The sequence below is a fragment of the Tamandua tetradactyla genome, chromosome X (assembly GCF_023851605.1).
Source record: "Tamandua tetradactyla isolate mTamTet1 chromosome X, mTamTet1.pri, whole genome shotgun sequence".
Classification (NCBI taxonomy): domain Eukaryota; kingdom Metazoa; phylum Chordata; class Mammalia; order Pilosa; family Myrmecophagidae; genus Tamandua; species Tamandua tetradactyla.
The window spans coordinates 79,113,964-79,138,693 of record NC_135353.1 but is presented as its reverse complement, the minus strand read 5'-3'; the positions used below and the strand labels follow the sequence as shown (position 1 = coordinate 79,138,693).

Here is a 24,730-nt window from a genome sequence, read left to right as displayed (position 1 = left end):
ACAGGCACAGGCTAGACCTGCCAACAGCCAAAGAAGGTGGTGTTTCCTTATTCCTCAATGAGGAATGTTGCTTCTATGTTAATAACTTAATTACCCTAGCACCCTTATTCTGTAAGCTTGTTAATCAATTCTTATGCCACACCGTCACTTCACTAACTCAAAAGACAGTTTATAACATATTACTTTTAAGCTCTTTCAGGAATGAAATGCTAGGTTACCAAAGACTTGAAGGACAAAAACCGAATGAAGCAGCCCCTGACTACTGTCACATAAAAAATCCTGCCTCCATCCCTGAAGGCCCCAATGCCACTCCTGTCCAGCAGGAAGCAGTTAAGAATGACAAACAGTGCCCCACATCCTTCTCTTAAATCTGTAATAAACAAACGGTAGGAATGACAGATCACAGGGGATGATACTCAGCCCCCCACCCCCTTCTCACTCTGCAGCAACAGCTGAAACTCACAGTCCACTGACCCTCTCCCTTCCCCTTCTTCCTTGTCACAACTCATGATGCCTCTTGCCAAATGCTGTCCAGAGCAAGAAACCACATCAAAGAAGGACTTATAGCACAAACTCCTCCAGTAAAGAGCAAACAGGTCAGGAGAGGCACAAAAAGAAGGAAGCAAAAATACTAGCCAACAGCAATTGGATGAATAGCCAAAGGCAAAACTCCAGACCAATCAAGGACGGCAAACTTCAAAGCATAAAAGGAGAAACACACCACAATGCAGGTGGACATTTTCTTCAGGCTCTTGAAGAAAGTATTACTTTACACTTTCCCCCTCCCCCCTTCCCCTTCCCCTTCCCTCCTTTCCGATAAACCCCTTTCAACCCCCAAAAATAAAAAGTAGATCATTAGAATTAGCATATGACCAGGCAATTACATTTTCAGGTATATATACTCAAAAAAATTGAAAGAAGGGACTCAAACAGACATTTGCACACCAATGTTTATAGCAGCATTATTCACAATTGTCAAAAGGTAGAAGCAACCCAAGAATCTAACAACAGAAGAATAGATAAACAAAATATGGTATATAAATACAACAGAGTATTATTTAGCATATAAAAGGAATGATATGCTGATATATGCTACAACATGGGTGAACTTGAAGACATGTTGAGTGAAATCAGCCAGACAGAAAACTACAAATTTTGTATGATTTCACTTACATGAACTAGCTAAAAAATGCAAATTCATAGAGACAGAAAGTAGAGTACAGTTTACCAGGGCCTGAGGAAAGAAGTAGAATGGAAGTTACTGCTTGGGGATGTAGAGTTTCTGTTTGGAGTGATGAAAAAGTTTGGTAGTGAATGATGGGGGCTGCACCATGTAGCAGATCATGATGATGTAATTAATACCACCAAATTATATGCTTGAAAGTGGTTAAAATGGGAAATTTTGATTTGTATGTATTTTATCACAATAAAAAATTTTTTTAAAAATAGGTGGGGCATATTTTAGCTTGTGTGGTGTGGATGGTTACCTGGAGGCACCACCATTACTAGAGAACACAGTACAAGGGAAATTCCAGATCAGAAATTCTCATGAACACCATGATCCCTTGAACCATGCAAATAATGATAATCTGCCAATTTTTTGTATTGTCATGAGGCATACTCAGTACTCCCAAGCACATGAGACTTCTGGGGTCCTAAAACTGCATGTCATATATATCTTGAAATCATTTGGATGCTATAGTTTTGTGGTAAACCCAGTTCTACTGGTCAGGTCAGCCCTGTGGGCTCCAAAACATTGGTGCAATGTGGCAGTTACACACACACACACACATATATATATATATATTTGTCAAAGCATATTTAATTGTACACTTAAAATTTTGCATCATGTTTATGAATTGTGTTCCTCAATAAAATTGATCTTTAAAAAGCAAAATGAAATGTTCCAAATTAGATAAATTGGATTTTAAATTTGGTTCTGGGTGGAGGTCGGGTGTGACACAATGGGAAACACAGGTCATAATTCAGGAGAAAAGATAGTTTGTTACTTACAGAACCCAGAGAGGAGGGGTGCCATGAGTGGTTGATGGAAAGCATATTTAGCTCAGGTAGCTCAACTGGCATGTGGGGAGAATACAAGCAAAGCAAGAGGGACTTGGGCACTTGGTGTCTTTATTGTGGTCCAGGGATTGAGATTAGATTTCCTGTGGGAGTCAAGGATTGGTTAGTTTAAAGCAAACATGTGCAAAAAAGGAATGGGTCTGAGAGTTCAAGGATGGTGGGGATTATGATCTTATCATTTTGGACCAACTGTAGGTTTTGTGTGAGGTGTGTGGGTGGTGTGTGCAATGGTTGCAGATATGGGATTCGGCTCTGGGGGAATTTATGCTCCAGTGCTGGAAACTTGCTTATTAACTAAGTGTGCCAGTTTGAATCTATTATGTATCCCAGAAAAGCCATGTTTTAATCCTGATTCAATCTTGAAGGAGTAGTCACTTCTTTTTTAATCCTTATACAATACTGTAGATTGGAATATTTTGATTAGGTTTTTTCCAGGGAGATGTGACTGTATTAGTTAGGGTTCTGTAGAGAAACAGAATCAACAGAAAACACTCACAAATATAAAATGTATAAAAGTGTCTCACATGACCGCGCGAATGCAGAATCCAAAATCCGCAGGGCAGGCTGTGAAGTTGATGACTCCAATGGAGAGTCTGGACAAACTCCACAGGAGAGGCTTGCCAGCCAAAGCAGGAATAGCACCTGTCTCTTCTGAATCCTCCTTAAAAGGCTTCCCATGATTAGATTAAGCATCACTCATTGCAGAAGACACTCCCCTTTGGCTGATTACAAATGGAATCAGCTGTGGATGCACCTGACGTGATCATGATCTAATTCTATGAAATGTCCTCATTGGAACAGACAGGCCAGCACTGGCCCAACCAGACAAACAGATACCACAACTTGACCAAGTTGACACATGAACCTGACCATGACAGTCCACCCTTTGTCAACTTGGCAGCTATATATATATCACCTTAAACCATACCCAATTTCCAAATAAAAACAATAAAACACACATTTTTTCTTTTATCTAACAATACTTAACTCTCCTACATATAACTGGAAACACATTAAATCTCTCCAGAATAGGGCTCAAATCCTTGGGCAACATTCATTTTTAAATTTGATATCTTACAACTTAAATAGTAAAACATGAACAAAACAGCATTACAGTCCTCGTTTCTGTAACTGATCACGTGGTGGAAGTTCATATTTATCACTACCTTCTTCCACTACCCATTCCATGTTCCCTTTACACTCAGCAAGCAATTCAGCTGCCCATAGTTCTTTGCCTGGTGGGGTGACCCAAACCTTCATTCCTGAAGTTTGGGAGCCATTGGTAGTCCTGCCTGGATTGGGTTGTTGCAGTTTTCCGTTGATTTTAATTACAGGGCATGACATTACTAAAAGATGCATTAGGGGATCTCCTATATTCCAAGAAAACTCTTCTTTACCTCCATTATGTAGTTGCAGTCCTACTTCTTCCTGATAGTCAGGGTCAATCACACCAGATAATAATGTAATCCCCTTCTTGGCTTGTTGATCCCCTGGCATAAGTAGCCCAAAGTGACCAGTTGGCAGTCTTAACTTCCAGCTCAGTGGAACTGTTGTTTCACCTGGAGGAAGCACTCCCCATTTTCAAACCAAAACATGTAGACCAGAAGATATTTCCAGAAAGCTTAATGACAAGGTGGGAGAAGCAAGGGCACTGTACAATCTTGGAAATGTATATCATGCCAAGGAGCACTAGGCATCCCTGGTCCTTAAGATACAGGAGAATTTCAGAAGAAGTGAGAAATGCTCTGCAGGCAGCTGTGGATTATTATGAGAAAACCTATCATTAGTGACAACTTTGGGTGACTGAGAAACTTAAGGATGTGCCTTTGGAAATCCTGGAAACACATTACCTCCTTTGCAAATTTATGGATCATGGTTATAGCTCATGAACAGCATTTCCTTATTGCAAAAGAATTTGGAGATAAAGCAGCTGAAAGACAGCATATAGCATCCTTGAAAATGCATATATATCTCTTGGTGAATTTGAAACTGCCTCTAATTACTACAAGTAGACATTATTTTTGGCTCAACAGCTTAAAAACAGAGCTGTAGAAGCACAGTCTTATTACAATGGAGGAAACACATATACCTTGTTTCAAGACTATGAAAAGGCCATTGATTATCATCTAAAGCACCTAACAATTGCTCAAAAACTAAATGATCAAACTGGTGAAGGAAGAGCTTGTTGGAGGTTAGGAAATGCATACACAGGTACTAAGAAATCATGATCAAGCAAAGCATTTCACTGAAAAGCACTTGGAAATTTCAAGAGATTGGAGATAGAAGTGGTGAACTAACAGCGTACCTGAATCTCTCAGATTGTCAAATGGTTATTAGTCTGAGCTACAGCACAAATCATTTCATGTCTGAAACTAGTGAAACTGATAACAATTTTCATGGTACTTGCCCCAAGTTAGAAGACCATCACAGTATGGAAAACATGGAACTTAAGAAGTTAACACCAGACAACATTCAGAACCGGAAGAGTGAAATTCTCGCTAAACAAAAACCTCTTATTGTCAAACTCTGCAAAGCTCCTCTTTATCAGCAGACTGAAGGGAGAAAAATGCAAGACTAATTCCTCCATTGAAGATCTACAAAATTCCAGGAATTCCATTGACCACCAAATTATAAATTCTCAGAGGAAAATCTGTAGATACTATTGGAGATGAAGGGTTCTTTGACTTATTAAGCTAAGTTCAAAGCAATAAGACGGATGTTCAGACATGTAACTTACAAGAAAAGAATTGCCATACAGTTTTAACAGCAACTTTTTCCACTCCCTTCAAAGCACCAAGTTTCTGTGGTATCCCTCAATATGGATGAGTTTTTGGATCTTCTTGCCAACTCACAGAGCCACCATTGGGATGGCCAGGGAGCCAGTTTCACTAATTTGCCAGGGCTTCATTTGATGCAAAACTACAATCTGTCAGTACATGGCCACCTGATGGCTAATGACAACAAAGAGTCCAATAAAGACTTCTTTGACATCCTCATAAAATATCAAGGGTCCAGATTAAGTTATCAAAGGTCTGCACCACCACTAATGCCAAAACAGGATCAAGAGTACCATATGAGGACATCTTAGCCTTATTTTACAATCTCAGGCAAAAGCAAAAAAGGCTGAACAAAGAGTTCTTTTACAAAGAATTCAAAACAGAGACACTGAATTTGGGCTAAAAGAACTTTTGCAAAGTAATGCTTTGCCAGAATTTAAAATTTAATAACAAAACCAGCAATCCACTAGTTACTATGGATTTTTGTTAAGTGACCACATTTCCTTTCAGAACACTGCAGGGAAATTCAACTTAGTAATTTTTTCCTTAAAAGGAGAATTTATAGCACTATAGTGGAGCTTAAAATGTTTTTAGAATGATGTAAATATTGTGCCCTTGAATAGTATAGCATTGATGAGTTAACTTTCCACTGGACACTTGTTGCAGAGTGGAGGTGTCTTTGTAATCTGCTTCATCAATTTTTGTAATTTGCCGTTTGGAATTGTGGTTTTTGGCAAGGTGTTAGATTCTTTTACTTACTGTTCATAAAGCAAGAAGTTGAATCCTAGACTAGGATTTAATTCTCTTGCTAATATAATTTTTAAGGATCTTGGTAACTGACAATGGCACTTTTTTATACTTAAACATGGATGTAGTACAGAATCATGTTTTTTAATAAAAATAATGGATATAGTAGAGAATCATGCTTTTTAGTAAAAATAATGTATTTGACCAACGTAAAAATGTTATATAAAACAGTTATTTTTTATAACCTAGATTTTTTCCTCTAAGAAAATCTATTTTCAATGTACCTTTTAAACCAAAGCCAGTATAAAACAATCTCTTAAAAGATAAACTACTTCATTTAGTATGTTATAGGCTACATATATATGGTTTAAAATTGTCATATAGTGCTGCATAATTACTACTGTAAAAACAAACTTTTATATGACATAATGTTTGAAAAAAGAAAAGTGGTTGAGAGTTCTGGGAAGATGAGCAAATAGGGTAGATCAAGTTCAACCCAAGGAAAAGCTAGAGAAGGCATGGGAGGGTGACTGAGACAGCAATTCAAGAGCGTAACTGACCTGGGAGAGCTTTCTGCACCACATAGTGGCCCTGATTACTAATGCTGAGGAACTGAGAAGCAGAAAATTGGAGCATAACATGGGAGTCCAGACTCCGCAGGAGTGCACAGACTGGGAGATTGAGATGAGGAAGTAAGCCAAGCCATGTTCTTTGAATGCACTACCCTCATCAGCACAACCCTGTGACCAGCAACTCACCCCACACCCCATGCACCTGAACACCCTCATCTGCCCCCACTCCCCACACTTCAAGCTTCTTCACCCACAAACTCCAGCATGCATACCTGCCCCACACCCCCACTCCAAGTGCAGCACAACCCACCTTTCCTGCACCCTTCCTGAGCACTATCTCCCCCTCCCTGCTCCCTACAGACCGCCACCAGCTCATAAAGGCTGTGGGCACATACCTCCGTATCCAGGTTCCTCCCAGCCCCCAACCCCCCAGCCCATAGTGTCACACAGCCTCACCCCACTGCATCCCCAAGTTCTGTGCATCAGTTTATGGCACTCCTAGACCCATGCATACCCCTCCTAAACCCGCACATGTGCATGGCCCTCAGTCATGCTTCCCAAAGTTGAGAAAGCACAGACCTGGCCAGCCAGATCACATCTGCCCCCACCCATGAAGGGATAATGCCAATCCACTGCCATAGCTCTGCACATGTGCACAAAGGGCCCCATGCCCTAGACTAGTGCACACCAAAGTTATACCCCCCAGACCTGTGCACCCACACAGCTACATCCTGCCTGGCCACTAGGAACCCACGCTCACAAGCACCAGTGTAAAATCCTCAACCTGTGCCTGTACCTGCACTGCAATGTATCACTGCACTGTTATTTCCCATTCCATACCCTGCATCCTGCTATACATCCACCCCACAAACACGAGGAAATCAACTTCCAAATAAATCAATCAAGATATTTACATGCCACAAAACAGCAGAAGATCACTAAGCATATTACAATGCAGACAGATATAGCCCAGCCTAATGAACAAATTAAAACACCAGAGGAGACACAGACATTGTGACAACTAATCAATAATGTTCATACAACTACTTAATAAAGTAAGTGGAATGGCTAATGACATAAAGGAGATAAAGAAGACAGTAGAAGAGCAAAAAGAGGAATTTGAAATAATAAATAGAAAAATAGCTGATATCACAGAGATTAAAGGCTCTGTTGACCAAATAAAAAACATACTAGAGACACGCAACAGCAGATAAGAAGAGGCAGAAGAAAGAAGTGAGCTAGAGGACAACACAACTGAGTTTGAACACTCAAAATGGAAAACGGCAAAAAAGATGAAAAATTTTGAATTGGATCTCAAGGAAATGATGGATACAACGAAGTGCACAAATATAAGAATCATTGGTGTCCTAGAAGGAGAAGAGAGAAGTAAAGGGCCAGGAAGAATAGTTAAGGCTATAATGGGGGAAAACTTCCCAACCCTCATAAAGGACATAAATATACAAGTCAAAGAAGCTCAATGAATACCAAACATAATAAATCCAAATAGGTCTTCCTAAGACACATACCAATCAGTCTGGCAAATGTTGAAGGGAAGCAGAAAATCCTAAAAGTGGCAAGAGAAAAACAATTTACTACATACAAGAGAAACCACATAAGACTGAGTTCAGACTACTCAACTGGCACAATGGAGGCGAGAAGGAAGTGGTATGATTATATTTAAGATTCTGAAAGAGAAAGACTTCCAGCCAAGAAATCTGTACCCAACCAAATTGTCCTTCAAAACTGAGAGATTAAAATTTTCACAGACAAACAAATTCTGAAAGATTTTGAAGCAAGAGACCAGTCTTACAAAAATTACTAAAGGGATTTCTGCCAGTTAAAAAAAAAAGACAAGAGAGGACATTCTGGAGGAGGGCACAGAACTGAAGAGTACCAGTAAGAATAACTTAAAGGATAAAAAGAGAAAGAGGGAGTAGAATATATATGTTCTAGTTTGCTAGCTGCCAGAATGCAACATACCGGAAATGGAACAGCTTTTAAAAAGGGCAATTTAATAAGTTTCTAATTTATAGTTCTAAGCTCAAGAACATTTCCCAATTAAAACAAGTCTGTAGAAATGTCCAATCTAAGGTATCCAGGGAAAGATACCTTGGTTCAAGAAGGCCGATGAAATTCAGGGTTTCTCTCTCAAGTGATAAGGCACATGATGAACACAGTCAGGGTTTCTCTCTTGGCTGGAAGGGCACATGGTGAACATGGCATCATCTGCTAGCTTTCTCTCCTGGCTTCCTGTTTCATGAAGCTCCCTGGGAGGCATTTTCCTTCTTTATCGCCAAAGTGCTGGCTGGTGGACTCTTTGCTTTGTCATGCTGCAGCATTCTCTGCTCTCTCTGAATCTGGCTTTCTCTCTTGTCATTCTCTTTTATAGGATTCCAGTAAACTAATCAAGACCCACCCAAATGGGTGGGGACATGCCTCCAACTAATCCAGCTTAACAACCACCTTGGTTGAATCATATCTCCAAGGAGATGATCTAATTACAGTTTCAAACATACAATACTGAATAGATATTAGAAGAAACGGCTGCCTTTACAAAATGGGATTAGGATTAAAACATGGCTTTTCTAGGGTATATACATCACTTCAAACCAGCACAATATATTTCTGATAAATAAAATAAAAAAGATAAGATGACAGATTCAAGAAATGTCATTTCAGAAATAACTTTGAATGTTAATGGACTAAACCTAGCAAATAAAAGATACAAACTGGCAAAATGGATTAAGAAATGTAATCCAGCCATATGCTTCTTATAAGAGACTCATTTTAGAAACAAAGATACAAATAGATTGAAAGTAAAAGGATGGAAAAAAAGATATTCTATGCAAGTTGTAATGAAAAGAGAGCAGGAATAGCTATACTAATATCATGTAAAATAGATTTTAAATGTAAAGACATCATAAGAGACAAAGGACACTATATATTAATTAAAGGGACAAGTCACCAAGAAGATATAACAATCATAAATGGAAATGCTCCCAATCAAGGAGCTCCAAAGTACATGAGACAGACATTGGCAAAACTGAAGGGAGAGAAAGATGTTTCAACAATAACAGGAGGGGAGACTACAATATACCACTCTCCTCTATAGATAGAACAACCAGACATAAGATCAACAAGGAAATAGAGAAGTTAAACAACCTAATAAATGAATTAGACCTCACAAACATATGTAGGTCACTGCACCCCAAAATACAAAGATACATATTCTTATCTAGTGCTCATGGAACATTCTCCAGGATAGATCATACATTGGGGTACAAAACAGGTCTTTATAAATTTAGAAACACTGAAATTATTCAAAGCACTTTCTCTGCTCTGAATGGAGTGAAGCTGGATCTCAATAACCACCAAAGAACAAGAACATTCACAAATATATGGAGATTAAACAACACAATCTTAAACAACAAGTGGGTCAAAGAAGCAATTGGCAGGGAAATCAGTAGCTAGCTGGAGAGGAAAGAAAATGAGAATACAACTTATCAGAATTTATGGGATGCAGCAAAGGCTGTGCTAAGGGGAAATTTATTGCACTAAATGCCTATAAAAAATAAGAAAGAGCAAAAATCGAGGACCTAACTGCTCACCTGGAGGAAGTTGAGAAAGAACAACAAACTAACCCCAAAGCAAATAGAAAAAGAGAAATAACAATGATTAAAGAAGAGCTAAATGAATAGGAGAACAAAAGAACAATAGAAAGAATCAATAAAACCAAAAGTTGGTTCTTTGAGAATTCAATAAAACTGATGGGACACTAGCAAGACTGACAAAGACAAAAAGACAAATAAACAAAATCATAAAATGAGAAAGGGTGCATTACCACAAACCCTGAAGAAATAAAAGAAATCGTAAGAGGATATTATGAACAACTATATGCCAACAAACTAGACAACTTAGAAGAAAAGCACAAATTCCTGGAAACACACATGCAACCTAGACTGACCTAGGAAGAAATAGAAGATCTCAACAATCCAGTCACAAGTAAAGATATTCAATCACTCATCAAAAACCTTCTGACAAAGAAAACCCCAAGGTCAGACGGCTACATGAGTGAATTTTATCAAACATTACAAAGAGAACTAACACAAATCCCGTTCAAACTTTTCAGAAAATTGATGAAAAAGGAAATCTACCTAATTCATTTTAAGAAGCTAATACCATTTTAATACCAAGACTGGGTGAAGATGCTCTAAGAGAGGAAAGCTGCTGCCAATCTCCCTAATGAATGTAGATGCAAAAATTCTCAACAAAATATTAGCAAATTGAATCCAAGAACACATCAAAAGAATTGTACAACACAACCAAGTGGGGTTTGTACCAGAAATGCAAGGATGGTTCAACAAAAGAAAATCAAGTAATGTAATATAGCACATTTACAAATTGAAAGGGAAAAATCCCATCATCTCAATTGATGCTGAAAAAGCATTTCACAAAATTCAACATCCTTTTCTGATAAAAACACCCCCAGAGATAGGAATCAAAGGTAATTACCTCACTATAATAAAGGAAATATATGAAAAACTGATAGCCAGCATCATACTCAATGGAGAAAGACTGAAAGCATTTCCCTAAGATCATGAAGGAGACAAGGATGCCCACTGATGCCACTATCATTCAATATTGTGCTAGAAGTTACAGCTAGAGCAACAGGCAGGACAAAGAAATAGAAGACATCCAAATTGGAAAGGAAGAAGTAAAACTTTCATTATTTCAGATGAAATGATACTCTACTTGGAAGATCCTGAGAAATGTATAGCAAAGTTACTTGAGCTAATAAACAAATTCAGCAAAGTGGCAGGATATAAAATTAGAGTGGAAAAATTAATAATGTTTCTATATACAAGCAATGACCTAACCGAGGAGTCAGTTAAAGAAAAAATTGCATTCAAAATAGCAACTAAAAGAATCAAGTACTTAGGAATGAACTTAACTAGGGATATAAAGGACTTCTACACAGAAAATTACATAACATTGCTAAAATAAATCAAAGAAGATCTAAATAGGTGGAAAGGCATTCCCTGCTCATGGATAGGAATGCTAAATATAGTTTAAGATGTCAATTATACCCAAATAGATCTACAAATTGAACACAATACCAATCAAAATTTCACAACCTACTCTGAAGACATTGAAAGCTTGTTACCAAATTCATCTGGAAGGGAAAGAGACCCCAAATAGATAAAAGCATCCTAAAAAAGAAGAACAAAGTGGGAGGATTAACACTTCCTGATTTAAAACCTATTACAAAGCCACAGTGGTCAAAACAACATGGTACTAGCACAAACATAGAAGAGTTGACCAATGGAATTGAATCATGAGTGCAGAAATAGACCACCAAATATATGGTCAAATAATTTCTGACAAGGCCCCCAAATCCTCTGAACTGGGACAAAATAGTCTTTTCAATAAATGGGCATGGGAGTACTGTATATCAATAGCCAAAAGAATGAAAGAGGAACCCTATTTTACACCCTATTCAAAAATTTATTCAAGGTGGATCAAACACCTAAATATAAGAACTAGCACCACAAAGCTTCTAGAATAAAATTTAGGGAAACATCTTCAAGACCTAGTAATAGGAGGTCACTTCCTAAATTTTACACCCAAAGTACAAGCAACAAAAGAAAATAGATAAATGGAAACTCCTCAAAATCAAACGCTTCTGCACCTCAAAAGACTTTGTCAGAAAGGTGAAGAGGCAGCCAACTCAACGGGAGAAAATATTTGGAAATCACATATTAGACAGAGGTTTGATATTCTGTACACACAAAGAAATCACACAGCTCAACAACAAAAGAACAAACAACTCAATTATAAAACGGGCTAAAGGTATGAATAGGCATATTTCTGAAGTGCAAATACAGATGGCTCAAAAGTACATGAAGAGATGTTTTCATTGGCTATAAGGGAAATGCAGATCAAGACAACAATGAGATATCAACTCACACCTATAAGTATGGCTGCTATTAAACAAAGAGAAAACTATAACTGTTGGAGAGGAGGTGGAGGAATTGGGACACTTTTGCACTGCTGGTGGGAATTTATATTGGTGCAGCCATTTTAGAAGACTGGCAGTTCCTTCAGAACTTAAATATTGAGTTGCCCTATGACCCAGCAATAACACTTCTTGGTATATACCCAGAAGTGCTGAAAGCAATGACACAAACAGACATTTGCACACCATATTCATAGCAGCATTATTTATATTTTCCAAAAGATGGAAACGAACTAAATGCCCACCAATAGACAAGTGAATGAACAAAATGTTGTATATACATATGATGGAATATTGTGCAGGAGTAAGACAAAATGACATCCTGAAGCACATGACAAGATGGATAAGCCTTGAGGACATAATTCTGAGTGAAATAAACCCGACATAAAATGATAGATTCTGTATGATTTCACTTTTATGTCCATGGTAAAGGTAAAATCAGAGGCTTATAATGCAGAATATAGGGGATCTAGAGATACATAGAAGCTAGAGGTGGGTGAACAGCTAGCTAATGAGGTTGAACTCCAATGTAAGGGAATAAATAGAAATGAGGGCAGTTCACTAGTGGGTCTATATGTAATATTACCATATGAAGATGAACCAGATTGAAAGGGGTTGTATACACCTACGTGTCCCACTGATTAACACTAGAAATAAAAATTAGCTTTACAAGAACCACTTCAAAGGTATGATTCATGTACAAAGAGATTTTAGGTCCAGGGTACAGGGGAGAAACTGCTATTGCATGCTATGGGCTATGTTAAAAGGAAAACTTCAGCACTACCACAGCAACAGCAGAGGTAAATAATGGGGGCAAGGACAAGAGTTAAGAGGAGGTTTAGATTTCCTATTTGGTGAGGGTGTGTTTATTGGTTTTCTTTCTCTTGGAAACAATGAAATTATCTAAAATTGAGAGTGTTGATGGACTGTGGACTTTGGGCTCTATACATGATCCCTTATGAATGCAGTTGTCTGAAGGATGCTCTGATGGAGAAGTAGATTGGCGAATGATGGTGTATACTTAGGAGTGAATGTGCTGCTACAAAAAAGGAATGAAGTCATGAGGCAAGCAACGATGTGAATGAATGTGTGGGACATTTGGTGAGGCAAAATAAGTCAGAAACAAAAGAGGGCAATGGTATGGTCTCCTTTAGAAAATGCTTACAAGAAAACAGGGGCCTAAATTGTAAGCTTTTATAGCAGACAAATTTAGTCCAGAGTGGTAATTATTATCTCTGGAGTTTGAGAGGCTGTTTCATATATATATATATAAACATACATATATGTAACCTGACGTTGAGAGATAAGAATGAAATCCATCAGGTTGAGGTTAAAGTAATTCAGAACACAGCGGTAAGGAAGACAGTGTCTATATTTTAGAGCCACACATACTCTTTGAGACCAAAGGAAGAAAGGTTTATTTGGTCTGGGACCAAAATTTTCTGTAGCACATAATCTAACTCAACCTATCTGTATAGCTCATTTTAACAATTGAAATGCAGGGAGCCCAGAATAAGAAAGATGTCCTTTAATCCTGTATAGTCTAATGTAATCCCTGGATACATCCTAGAGTATATTAAGCAGATAATCAACAAGTATTGGCAAAGTCCCTTGAGGGATAGGAGTAAAAATATGGAACTATTAAACTTTACCATCAGGAAATCCCAATACTGTGTCAAACTTTAGGGACACCCAAATCAATAGGCCAAGCCTTTGATCTTGAGGCTTACTCTTATGAAGCTTATATAGGTAGTGTAGAAGCTTAGCCTACTTATAAGTATGCCTAACAGTTACTTCTGGAGGACCTCTTTTGTTGCTCAGGTGTGGCCTCACTCTCTCTAAGCCCAACTCTGCAAGTGAAATCATTGCCCTCCCTCTTATGTGGGACATGACATCCAGGGGTAAAAGTCTCCCTGGCGATATGGGTGATGACTCCCAGGGATCAATCCAGCCCTGGAACCATGGAATCGACAATTCCATCCTGACCAAAATAGGGAAATGAAGTGTAGCTAATAAACTATCAGTGGCAGAGAGAGTTCAAATAGAGTCAAGGGGCTACTCTGGAGGTTGCTTCTTATGCAAGCTTCAGTTAGACATTGCTACCTATCAGAACCTGCCAAAGTCCAAGAAGGACCATTCCACCAATCCTAGGGCAATATATAAGATTCCACACAGTTCCATTCACTACAGTAACTTTCCAGAACCTACAACCTCCAGATGGGTCCCTGGACCATATAAGTCCTAAAACCTAGGGGGCCAGGTCTCCCCAAGCATCAAATAGTTCCATCTCCCGACCCCATATTAGTGACAGACCCTTCTAACATGAAAAAGTTAGAATGGCCATAGCCCAAACACCCCTACAGAGAGGGATAGAAAGATCAAATTTGATGGTGGAGTTATATAGAGAAGACAGGATTTTATAAATGAATATGATTGCTGAATCATTAAATTGGTATCTCTTTTAGTCTCCAGTATCTTAGAGCATCTAGAAGTAAAAACCTAAAATTGTGGAATTGTAACCCATTCAAACTCTGAAATCTGTTCTACAACTAATTGTTGTGCTGTGTTTTGAAATTTGTTGCTGTTTTGTATATATGTTATTTTTCACAGAAAAGAAAGAAAAAAAGTCGATTGAGGTGATAAAAAAATATTTAAGCATTCTAGCCTCCTATATTCTGGAGCAACTAGAAGGAAAAATCTAAGAGGATCATATGGTAATCCATGACAAACACTGTGATCTGTCCTGTAACTACCTGTTGAAGAGTGCTTTGAAAATTATTGCTTTTTTATTTCTTTCCTTTGTAAATGTGTTATACTACACAATAAAAATGTTTTAAAAAGTGGTTATTTCGAGAACCCAGGCCACTTAAGATGAAAACTCACAAAAATTAAGTATGAAAAACGAGATTATAGGAACTCAGCCATCATTAAGCCTCACTCTCCTTATCCCAGAAATTGAAGGTCATTTACATTGGTATGTAAAAGAACATGATAACATGACTTAAATATAGGAAAAGAAAGACAACATGGTGGGACACATCAGGGGCTGGAGTACAGTTGAAATACGTACCACAAATGCTCACACCTGAAACAAGTTGGCAACTCATCAAATCCTGGTTGTTTCTGAGTCTGCAGAGGTGGGATGGGATCTGGGCTTCTCTCGTCATTCTAATATCCTTCAGGTGATTCTGATGGGCACCCAGGATTAAGCACCACCTCTCTAAATGGTCACAAGTACAAGAAAAAACTTTTTATTGCATGATCTGTAATATTAAGGGCTCAGCAAAACATACATACACACACACTCACACATTACTCAAAGCATTTAGATCAGACAGAAATTTTTCCAAAAGTATTAAATTAACAGGTTAACACCTGGATGATATATGTGTCACATACATATAAAGTGCAAAAGTGTGATGTGCTAGACGGCATCCTTTAAAATCTGCAGACTATTTTCACAGACTTTTTTTTATATAAGAATATTCAATAAGCAGAGACAGCATAACATACTATAATAATATATAACATGATTCTTAGAGCTTATAAACATTCAACATTATCTGTTCAATTTAAAAGTTGTTTTTGGTGAGCAGAGCCATGGGAACCACAAGAGTCCATGCAGCCAGAGACCTTTGGAGATGAAGAAGGAAAACGTTCCCAGGGGAGCTTCATGAAGCAAGAAACTTGGAGAGAAAGCTAGCAGGCATTGCCACATTCACCATGCGCCTTTCCGGTAGAGAGAATCCCTGAATGTCATCGACCTACTTGAACCAAGCAGGCATCACTGTAAGCTTCAAGAGGCTGTGAGAGTTCTTGAGCTCCAAGACTGAGGAAGGCTACAGACAGAAAGGAACCAGGTTCTTACACCATCCAAGGACAGAATTGCATGCCCTGAATTTCAACCTGGAATGCAAAAGTATTTTTGTGTGATCCTGTTACACATGTGACTATGAATTTGGGTCATATGGGACATTTGGTGCATATAGCCTTCCTAAGTTTAGAAGCCCAGCAAATAGAAGGGTGAATCAGCCAATGGGCTCATTGAGAATACTCCTGGTGAAGTATCAAAATATTGGCTTCAGATGTGCTGTGTTAACAGAAATTGAGCTGGATAAGGGAGAGGGGAAATAAGCAAACCATATAAACCAAACAACCTAAATATAACTAGGCGTATTACAATGCATTGGTTTTTAGTCAGAGGTACTTTTCAGAATCCCATAAGAACTTAAAACAAAATAAACACTTCTTGCTCCCATCCCTGAACACTCTGATTGGATAAGTCTGGGTGGGATCTGGGTATCTTTTTTAAGTTCCATAGGTTATTCTGAGGCATACTCTTAGCATCTAGTATGATGCTTCAAAGCTCATTTGTATTATTCTTTACCATACAAGTTACACATGCTGAAGCTTTCACTTTTTTGTATCAGTTTGCACATCTGTAAAATGGGGCAAATTGCAGAGATGAATTCGTTTCTCAAAACCCAGAGTCCAGACCTTAGATATGATGAGAAGCCTGGACACCCTACCCAATCCATCCCCAAAATAAAAAGGATACTGACTATGAAAAAAAATTGCTTTTAATAACTGTCACCCTCATTCATACTTTCCTAATAACTTGTCATGATGAGCTGTATTTTCAATGGTAAATATTGGCTAGGGAATAAACAAACTTTACCTCTGTTCTAGTTTAAAAAAAATTGTACTGTCCCATAAAAAAATGAACAACATGCAAGAGAATAAACAATCTGGGAAAGAGCTTGCGCATAATGTGAAATGGGAAAAAGCAGGATTCAAACTGTCTTATACAGCATGATCCAATTTTATTTTTTAAAATATATATTACATATGTACATGTGTTTTTTTAAAGTACTGAAAAAGACTCCAAAAAGCTATCTCTGAGTATAGGATTATAAGTGTTTTAAATTTTTTTCTTTACATTTTTGTAATTTATAAATTTTCTACAAATTAAATAATATTTAACCATAAAATAAACATATTTAAATGATACAAATAAGAATGAATGTCTCAGTCATCTCTCCAAAAAAGATATACAAATGTCCATGAAGCACATGAAAAGATGTTCAAAATCATTAGTCATCAGGGAAACACGAATCAAGACCAATAAGATACCATTTCATACTCATTATAATGGCTGCTGTTAAAAAACGGAAAATTACGAGTGTCAGAGTGGATGCAGAGAAATAGGAACGCATTCATTATTGGTGGCAATGTAAAATGGTGCATGCACTGTGGAAGACAGTTTGGTGGTTCCTCAGAAAGGTAAATATAGATTACCATAACTCCCCAGCAGTCCCACTATTAAGTATATACCCAAAAGAACTAAAGAACTGAAAGCAGTGATTCGAACAGACATTTGTACACCAGTGTTCACAGCAGCATTATTTAAAATTGCCACAAGATAGAAGCAAACTACATGTCCATCAAGTGATATATGGATAAACAAAATGTGGTGTATACATACTACATACAATGGAATGTTATTCAACCATAAAAAGGAATGAAATCCTGATGCATGCAACAACATGGGTGAACCTTGAAGACATTATGTTGAGTGAAATAAACCAGGCACAAAAAGACAAATACTATATGATCTCACTAATCTGAAGTAATTAAAATAAGCAAACTCATAGATTCAGAATTTAGAATATAGGTTACCAGGGGAAAGGTTCAGGATAAGGAATCAGAAGTTAAGTCTTAAAATGTGAGGGTTCTTATTTAGAATGATGGAAAAATTTTGGTAATGGATGGTGGTGATGGTAGCACATTTTTATGAGAGTAATTAACAGCATTGAAATATTTATCTGAATATGGTTAAAAGGGAAAATGTTAGATTGGTATAAAAATTAGAAAAAATATCCATGGAGCTACACTACCCAAACAGTGAACCCTAAGTTAAACCATGAACTATAGTTAATAGTATAATTATAAAAATATGCTTCCATCAGCTGGAACAAATGTTCCACAGCAATACAAGGGGTTAAAAGGGTGGTATAGAATCCTGTACTTTATGGAAGATTTCTCTGTAAACACATAATTTCTCTAAAAAAGAAAAAAAGAAAGCAAAAGAAAAAGTATCTCCCATATACTAAAACAAAAATTAACTAAACTATCTTTTTATCTAAAAGATTTTTATTACAAGACTATTTATGAATGGAAAAGTCAGCATATTTTTAAATTATCCATATTTAGCCAAATACATTCTGAATTGTAATGCTAGGAAACAATTTTGAAGTAAACAGTGGATTCTGCAAAAGATATATTGAAACCTTCTCGTGAAATTTTATTGGACAGCTGTTCTGTCAGTTCAACACGTCTTTTCCTCTGGGAAACTGATCTTTCCTTACTCTACTAATTTCATTCCAGTAGAGTTGACAATAACAATACTACACACACCTTTCTTCTCCCCATCACCATCAACCATTGGCCCAGAGAGAAGAAAGTGAATTACTACCCCATTTCCTGGACCACAGTGATTGGTCCAGGGATGGATATGCAAACAAGCACAGCTGTTCAAATTACAGGTTTGAGGAAAAGTGACCTTGGGATCATGCAGTTGTTTGTGGATATATTCTACCATTTAGAGAAAGCCTGTCTGCAGTGGGAAAGTATGAAGTCAAAGAAAGATAATCAGAGTAATCAGAACTGAGAAATGCTGAAGAGGTAGAGGTAGTGGGAGAGTAGGAAAGAGAAGGAGAGTTAGGGAGAGAGGAAAAGAGAAGGAGATGGAGAGAGGAGAGGGAGAGACAGATGGCCTGACCATACTGAATCCCCAGACCAGGAATACCTCAACGTAGATTCACTTTTGAATTTTTTGTTAATATAAAACAATAAATTAACCTTTATTCTCAGGTTCATTTCAGTTGTTTCTGTTGCTTTTAATAGAATTCTCATTAATGCAAAATTAATGTTACATTTGATATAGAATTCATACATTGAACACATTATGTAAAACAAGCTATACAATATAAATAGAACAGTTTTCCCCTCAATGTTAATTGATGATTAATTCAAATATATTAAAAGGACTAATAATCTCCAATATAGACTGAGTTGCAAAATAATACTTCTAGTTATGACAATTTGGAAGATCTTTCCTTAAGCAAGTAGGGACAATGCTATTAATTATTGAAAGCTTTGATACTTAGTAAGGTCACATCTATATGCACCAAACACATGTTCAAAAAGTAACATATTCAGTCACTCAACCAGACATTTTGTGTTCTTGATGTTAGCCTGATATTTTTAAAAATGGAATTAGCTGGTTGGCTTGGAATAATGACACAGTCCTGACTATTTCACTGAAATAACCAATAAATGAGTGAGATATTTATAAGGAAAATGAAATATCTTAGAGATTCATTGTTCTACCAATATTAGAATCTGAACACTTAATTACCAAACATATTCATGTGCCATTTATATAGTACTGAATATATTTAATAGTGATTATTATATAATACATACACAGTTCAATATAATTACAATATTCAAATTTCTATCAAGAATTATATTTTTCTGTTCATGTTTTCATATTTAACTGGCATGCTAATACAATAGGATTTCTGGAGTTCCATGTAGCTACTTCGATTCTGTAAATTCTATTACCTATCAGTAGCACACATGCACAATTTTCCTATAGTCACACCATGAGCCATTTATAATCAACATTTCATGCACCTGGCATGTGGTAAAAATCCTATCAGTTTTACTTCTGGGAAAGGCTAATAATTGCATTGTTTCTTAGGAAGTACATTGACAAATAGAATGAAATGCATGGTTCTCATTTTAAAAGTACTCCTAGAAAGGAAAAGCAAGGTGATTCCTCTATAATTTTTATAATGTGACTTCAGTTCTTCAAAGTCGAAGATATTTCAGCATTCCTAAAGTTTTGTGGAACTTGCCCCTAAAGATCTTTCAAGTTGAGAATGGAATATTTGGAAAAATAATTTTCGCAAAAAAACTTGTCAGCAATTAACAATTCTATTAAGAAATGAGAATTGTAATAAAGAGAAACATCCTTTTGAGCAACTCAAGGTTCCCATTCCACTATGAAAAAATGATAATGGAACTTTACTTTTATGCAACACATATGAGATTGCAAAAGCCCCCTTCGTATCAATAATTTCAATCGATGCAGCAAACTTATAATGAAGAGCAGAGATCAAGCCCTTTGGTGTGGCAAGCCGACAAACACAAAATTAAGTGTCTAGCTTTATATCAGTCAAGTAATCAAAATTACGACTATAAATATACATACACTTAGTCATCCATTCATTTAGCATTAGTATGTGCCAGACATTGTGCTAGCTGATAAAGGAAATAGTCCTTACCTTCAAAGCTCTCAGACTCTAAAAAAAGTTAATAGACAAATAAGTGCAACATTATGTAATAAATGCTATATGGTGCATTAATTATTGAGAAATGACACCTTTAAATTGATGCTGAAATTTAAAATCTCTCAAATCTCATGAAAGAAATAGTCATGAAAAGAAAAAAAGAACAGTATCACAGATTGTCAGGACTGGAAAGGATGTTACAGATTATTATTCCACTTCTCTTATTTCATAGGGGAGGAAATTAAAACCTAAAGGTGCCAATATTAGAAAGTGACAAAGTTTACAGTTTCTTAAACCCATACAATTTCCAAACAATCTCAGTACTAAGGGGATAAAAAAAGAAGAAAAGAATCTACAATAACTACCTCTATTTAGTCTGGAGTGAAAGATTTTACTACCATCCTTGGAGTGAAAGATTTTACTACCATCCTTGAAGTTTACAAAATGTTAAAATATAAAGAGGACTTTCATATTAATGTTATTTTATAATGCCCCCATGAATGAACATACTTTCAAAATTCAGTCATCAAACATTATGGAAAAGGAAAAAATTAATATGTTGTGCTTTACAATGTTTTAAAATCACTGCTAGCCCCTCTCTAAATGGACAGATATCATCATGCCAATTGCTGAATATTTATATGCTCAATACAAGGAAAACACAATGCAGAACATAGAAATACACAATCCCCAGTCCATCATTGTTTTCAGTCTACCTTTAGGAATTTGACTGTAAATATGCTTTATTTCATAAACTCACAGCTCCTTATGAGTTAATAAGTTTCTTCTGCAAACACGTTGAACCTTAAACAATATGGATTTGTTGGAAAAGGGTTTGTCACTTTGCTTTTTGCAATTTCCCTAAAGAAAGCAGAGTGCCAGTCTCACTGATTTTTTGGATTGAATTATAGCCACTTCACCACTCTTTTGATTCACATTGCTGGTCAAGTGGTTCTGCTGACATGAGTAAAATTTTATTACACTCTTTTCCTTCACTGTAGGCTCTACCTTGGCAGTCAAGTTTAATCATGCCAGATGTTGTTTTGGCAAAGCTCAATCCTTCTACACAGATAATACCCATTCTGATCAATTCTCCCATTGAAAGTACCACCCTTCCTCAGAAAAGTGTGATGTTTAGGGGATAATTTCTGACAATGAAGCAAACTAACCTGCTTTCAATCAATTTGTGGGTTGTTATTTTACCAAAGATGTGCTCTTCATAATCCAAATGGTAACTGGTTATTTTGGTTTTTTGTATGATATGTTGTGGGGGTCACATTTCACTCTTTTTCCCTGTGGGTATCCTGCTATTGCAGCACCATCTGTTGACTTTTTTTTTTTTTTTTTTGGAGATGCATGAGCTGGGAATCATAGAGGGGTCATCTGCATGTCAGACAAGAATTCTACCACTGAACTACCCTTTTTACCCCACAATACACCCCTCAAATGGTAACAGTTCTATCCCAGCTATACTAAACTGTTCTTGGTTTAATGATTTTGTCTTATTATATGTTCCTTTAATGGCAGGTTATTGATATCTCATATAGACAAAATAAATATGAGTGGTAGTTTTAAAGCAATGGTACGGATTTTCCCTGTGAAACTTATAAAATTGATCATGTTGCTTTTTTGTGTCAGCTATATCTATGTTGATTTTTTTCTCTTTTCATGCACTGGAATGAAATCTTTATTTACACCGCCAATGATTGGTCTCCCTCCAAAAGGGGCTGCACCAATGAAGAAGTCCTATTCTTACCAAGTGCTTATCATTCTGCTCTTAGATTTTCTTAATATTTCTATTTTCTGCCTCTACACTTAAATGATTGCTTTCCCAAAAAGGTGCATAGAGTGACAGATTACTCATCCAAAGAACAGACCTCTAGTGACCTCAATCATCGGGGGAAAAAATGCTTTTTAAAAAGAGAAAAAGCTTCTGAGAGGACAGTTGGCAGAAAGTACATATTTCATAAGAATAAAACTTGAAATGATCTATCTTTCTGCTGAGTTCCCATTGCTTATTATCTATACTTTTCTCTTGGCACTTCCAATTTCTCCTTATTATTCTAGTTATTTATGTAAATGTGTTATGGCTGCATCAAACTGGACAATCTTTGCTGGCAGGATTCGTGTCTAGCTAATCTTATTTCCCACAATGCCATTGTCTTCATTTATGTTCTATGAAGAGCCATTTCCTCATCATTTAAAGCGCCATGAAAGTTACAGAAAGGTCAGGGTAATGAGGACTAGGGAAAGGCTAATTGATTTGTGCAGTTTTTCACTAGTGTCTGACACTTAACATGTGCTTTGTTACAGGTATTTTTATACACCTCATGTTCCCAAATGCTCCAACTAAAAAGAAAGTTTTATAAGCTCCCTGAGGGGAAGTTCCATATGTTGCTCACCTTTGTATCTCTGAAAGCTTTTAAATATAACCTTGCAAGCATTAGACACAGATATATAAATGAATGATTTACATATTAGAAGGATAAATAACAGATAAACAACTGTAAGATATGACAGCTGGCAACAAAGAAAGGCAATAGAATATAAAAGACTTTTTTTCATTAAATATGCATTAGGTACCTAATATATATACTAAGAACTGTGCTATGTTCTGACAACACTAAAACAAATAAGACATATAATTTGCCTTTGGGTGCTAGTAGTTTAGTGGGGTAGCCAAGAATGAATCCAATTATTATAAACCAAAGTTGTAAAAGATTGTGCCCTGTTGACATATTCATTCCCTGTGCCTAGCCCAGTGCATGGCATATTATAAATACATTTTTTATATAACATATATTTTGGAGCAATAAAACTTTAAGTGCTATAAGAGATAAGATCTCATTAGCTGGAATACCTCATGCTAGATAAATGAAGCGTGACTCACTGTTTCTTAAATGTTTATAATCTAAATCAGATTGCTTTCTCAATCTTCTCCCAAATAATAATACATATGGATAGCTATTTTACACAGATAATCATCTTTTAGATGTTTTAAAGTACTTAAACCTAAACAGGTGTCTGTATTGTTAGGAATATTAATCATTTAAATTTATTTTCTATTTTCTTTTTTTATCAAGTGAGATGTTTCTAGGTCTCTAATATACTTTTCCCAAAACTTTATTGGTATTTCACTCAAGCATTTTTAGATGATTTCCATAAGGAACTGCCCCAAAATTTTCTAAATTATAGCAAGAATACTGAATGATTTTTAAAATTTTCAAGTCTAGCCTTTGAGGAAAACTTTTACTCAACTTATAAGGCCCAGCAATTTAGTCCACTGTTATTCTCTTTACTCTGGATATGACTGGAACTCTAGCTGAATACCAAATACATTTAATTTCCTTCCCTATGGATAATTAAAAGATACAGTGTCTGTGAAAGTGACAGTTTTACCACTATTTACAGCCCTATTGTGTTAATGGACTCAAAGCATTTAGCAGCAATACTTTAGATCTGTCCAAAAGAAGCTGCACAATAAGAAAATAGGCCTGATTTTGGTACCCTATATATAGTACTGGATTGTATAATGATCCAGCCAGCTGCTTTCTATTATAGTTGATAGATGGCTACAAAATAACACTAAATGACAATGTGTATTATAGGGTATAAAACACTACAGATGTACCAGACAAAGATTTTATTAACACTTTAGGAGCACAGTGTTTAAAAGAAATATGCATTCATTATAGAAAATTTGGAATATCAAGGAAAACAGATAATATTATAAAAATCATTCATTATTCTAAAACTTAGAAATTACAAGTGGCATTATTTTGATGTATGTATTTCCCTTCAGTATGTGTGAATGTGTGTGTATATGCTATACGGTATATACATGGGTTTGTCATTTGTTTTTTCACATCTTAGATTATATTGTGGAAATTTCCCCCATCTGTAGATATAGTTTTAAAAATGTTGTTCTAAATGGTTATATAGAATTCTATACTATCAATGGGCCATAAGGTATTTAACCAATGATCTAATGTAGGCCACTTAGTTATTTACGACTTTCCATTATTATAGCTAAGTGTATAATGAACTTATATTTTTCCATACATAACTGATTATTATCTTAAGATAAATTACTAGAAGAAGAATTAGGCAAAGAATATAAACATTTTGAAGTCTCAATAAATATTATTAAATTCCTTTCAGGAAAGATTTTACACT

General features: G+C 36.3%; 1 pseudogene; it reads left to right on the top strand.

Annotated features, from left to right (window-relative positions):
* The first annotated feature begins 524 nt into the window (after nucleotides 1-524).
* Nucleotides 525-5,306, top strand: LOC143671894 (G-protein-signaling modulator 2 pseudogene; annotated as a pseudogene).
* The last annotated feature ends 19,424 nt before the right edge of the window (nucleotides 5,307-24,730 follow it).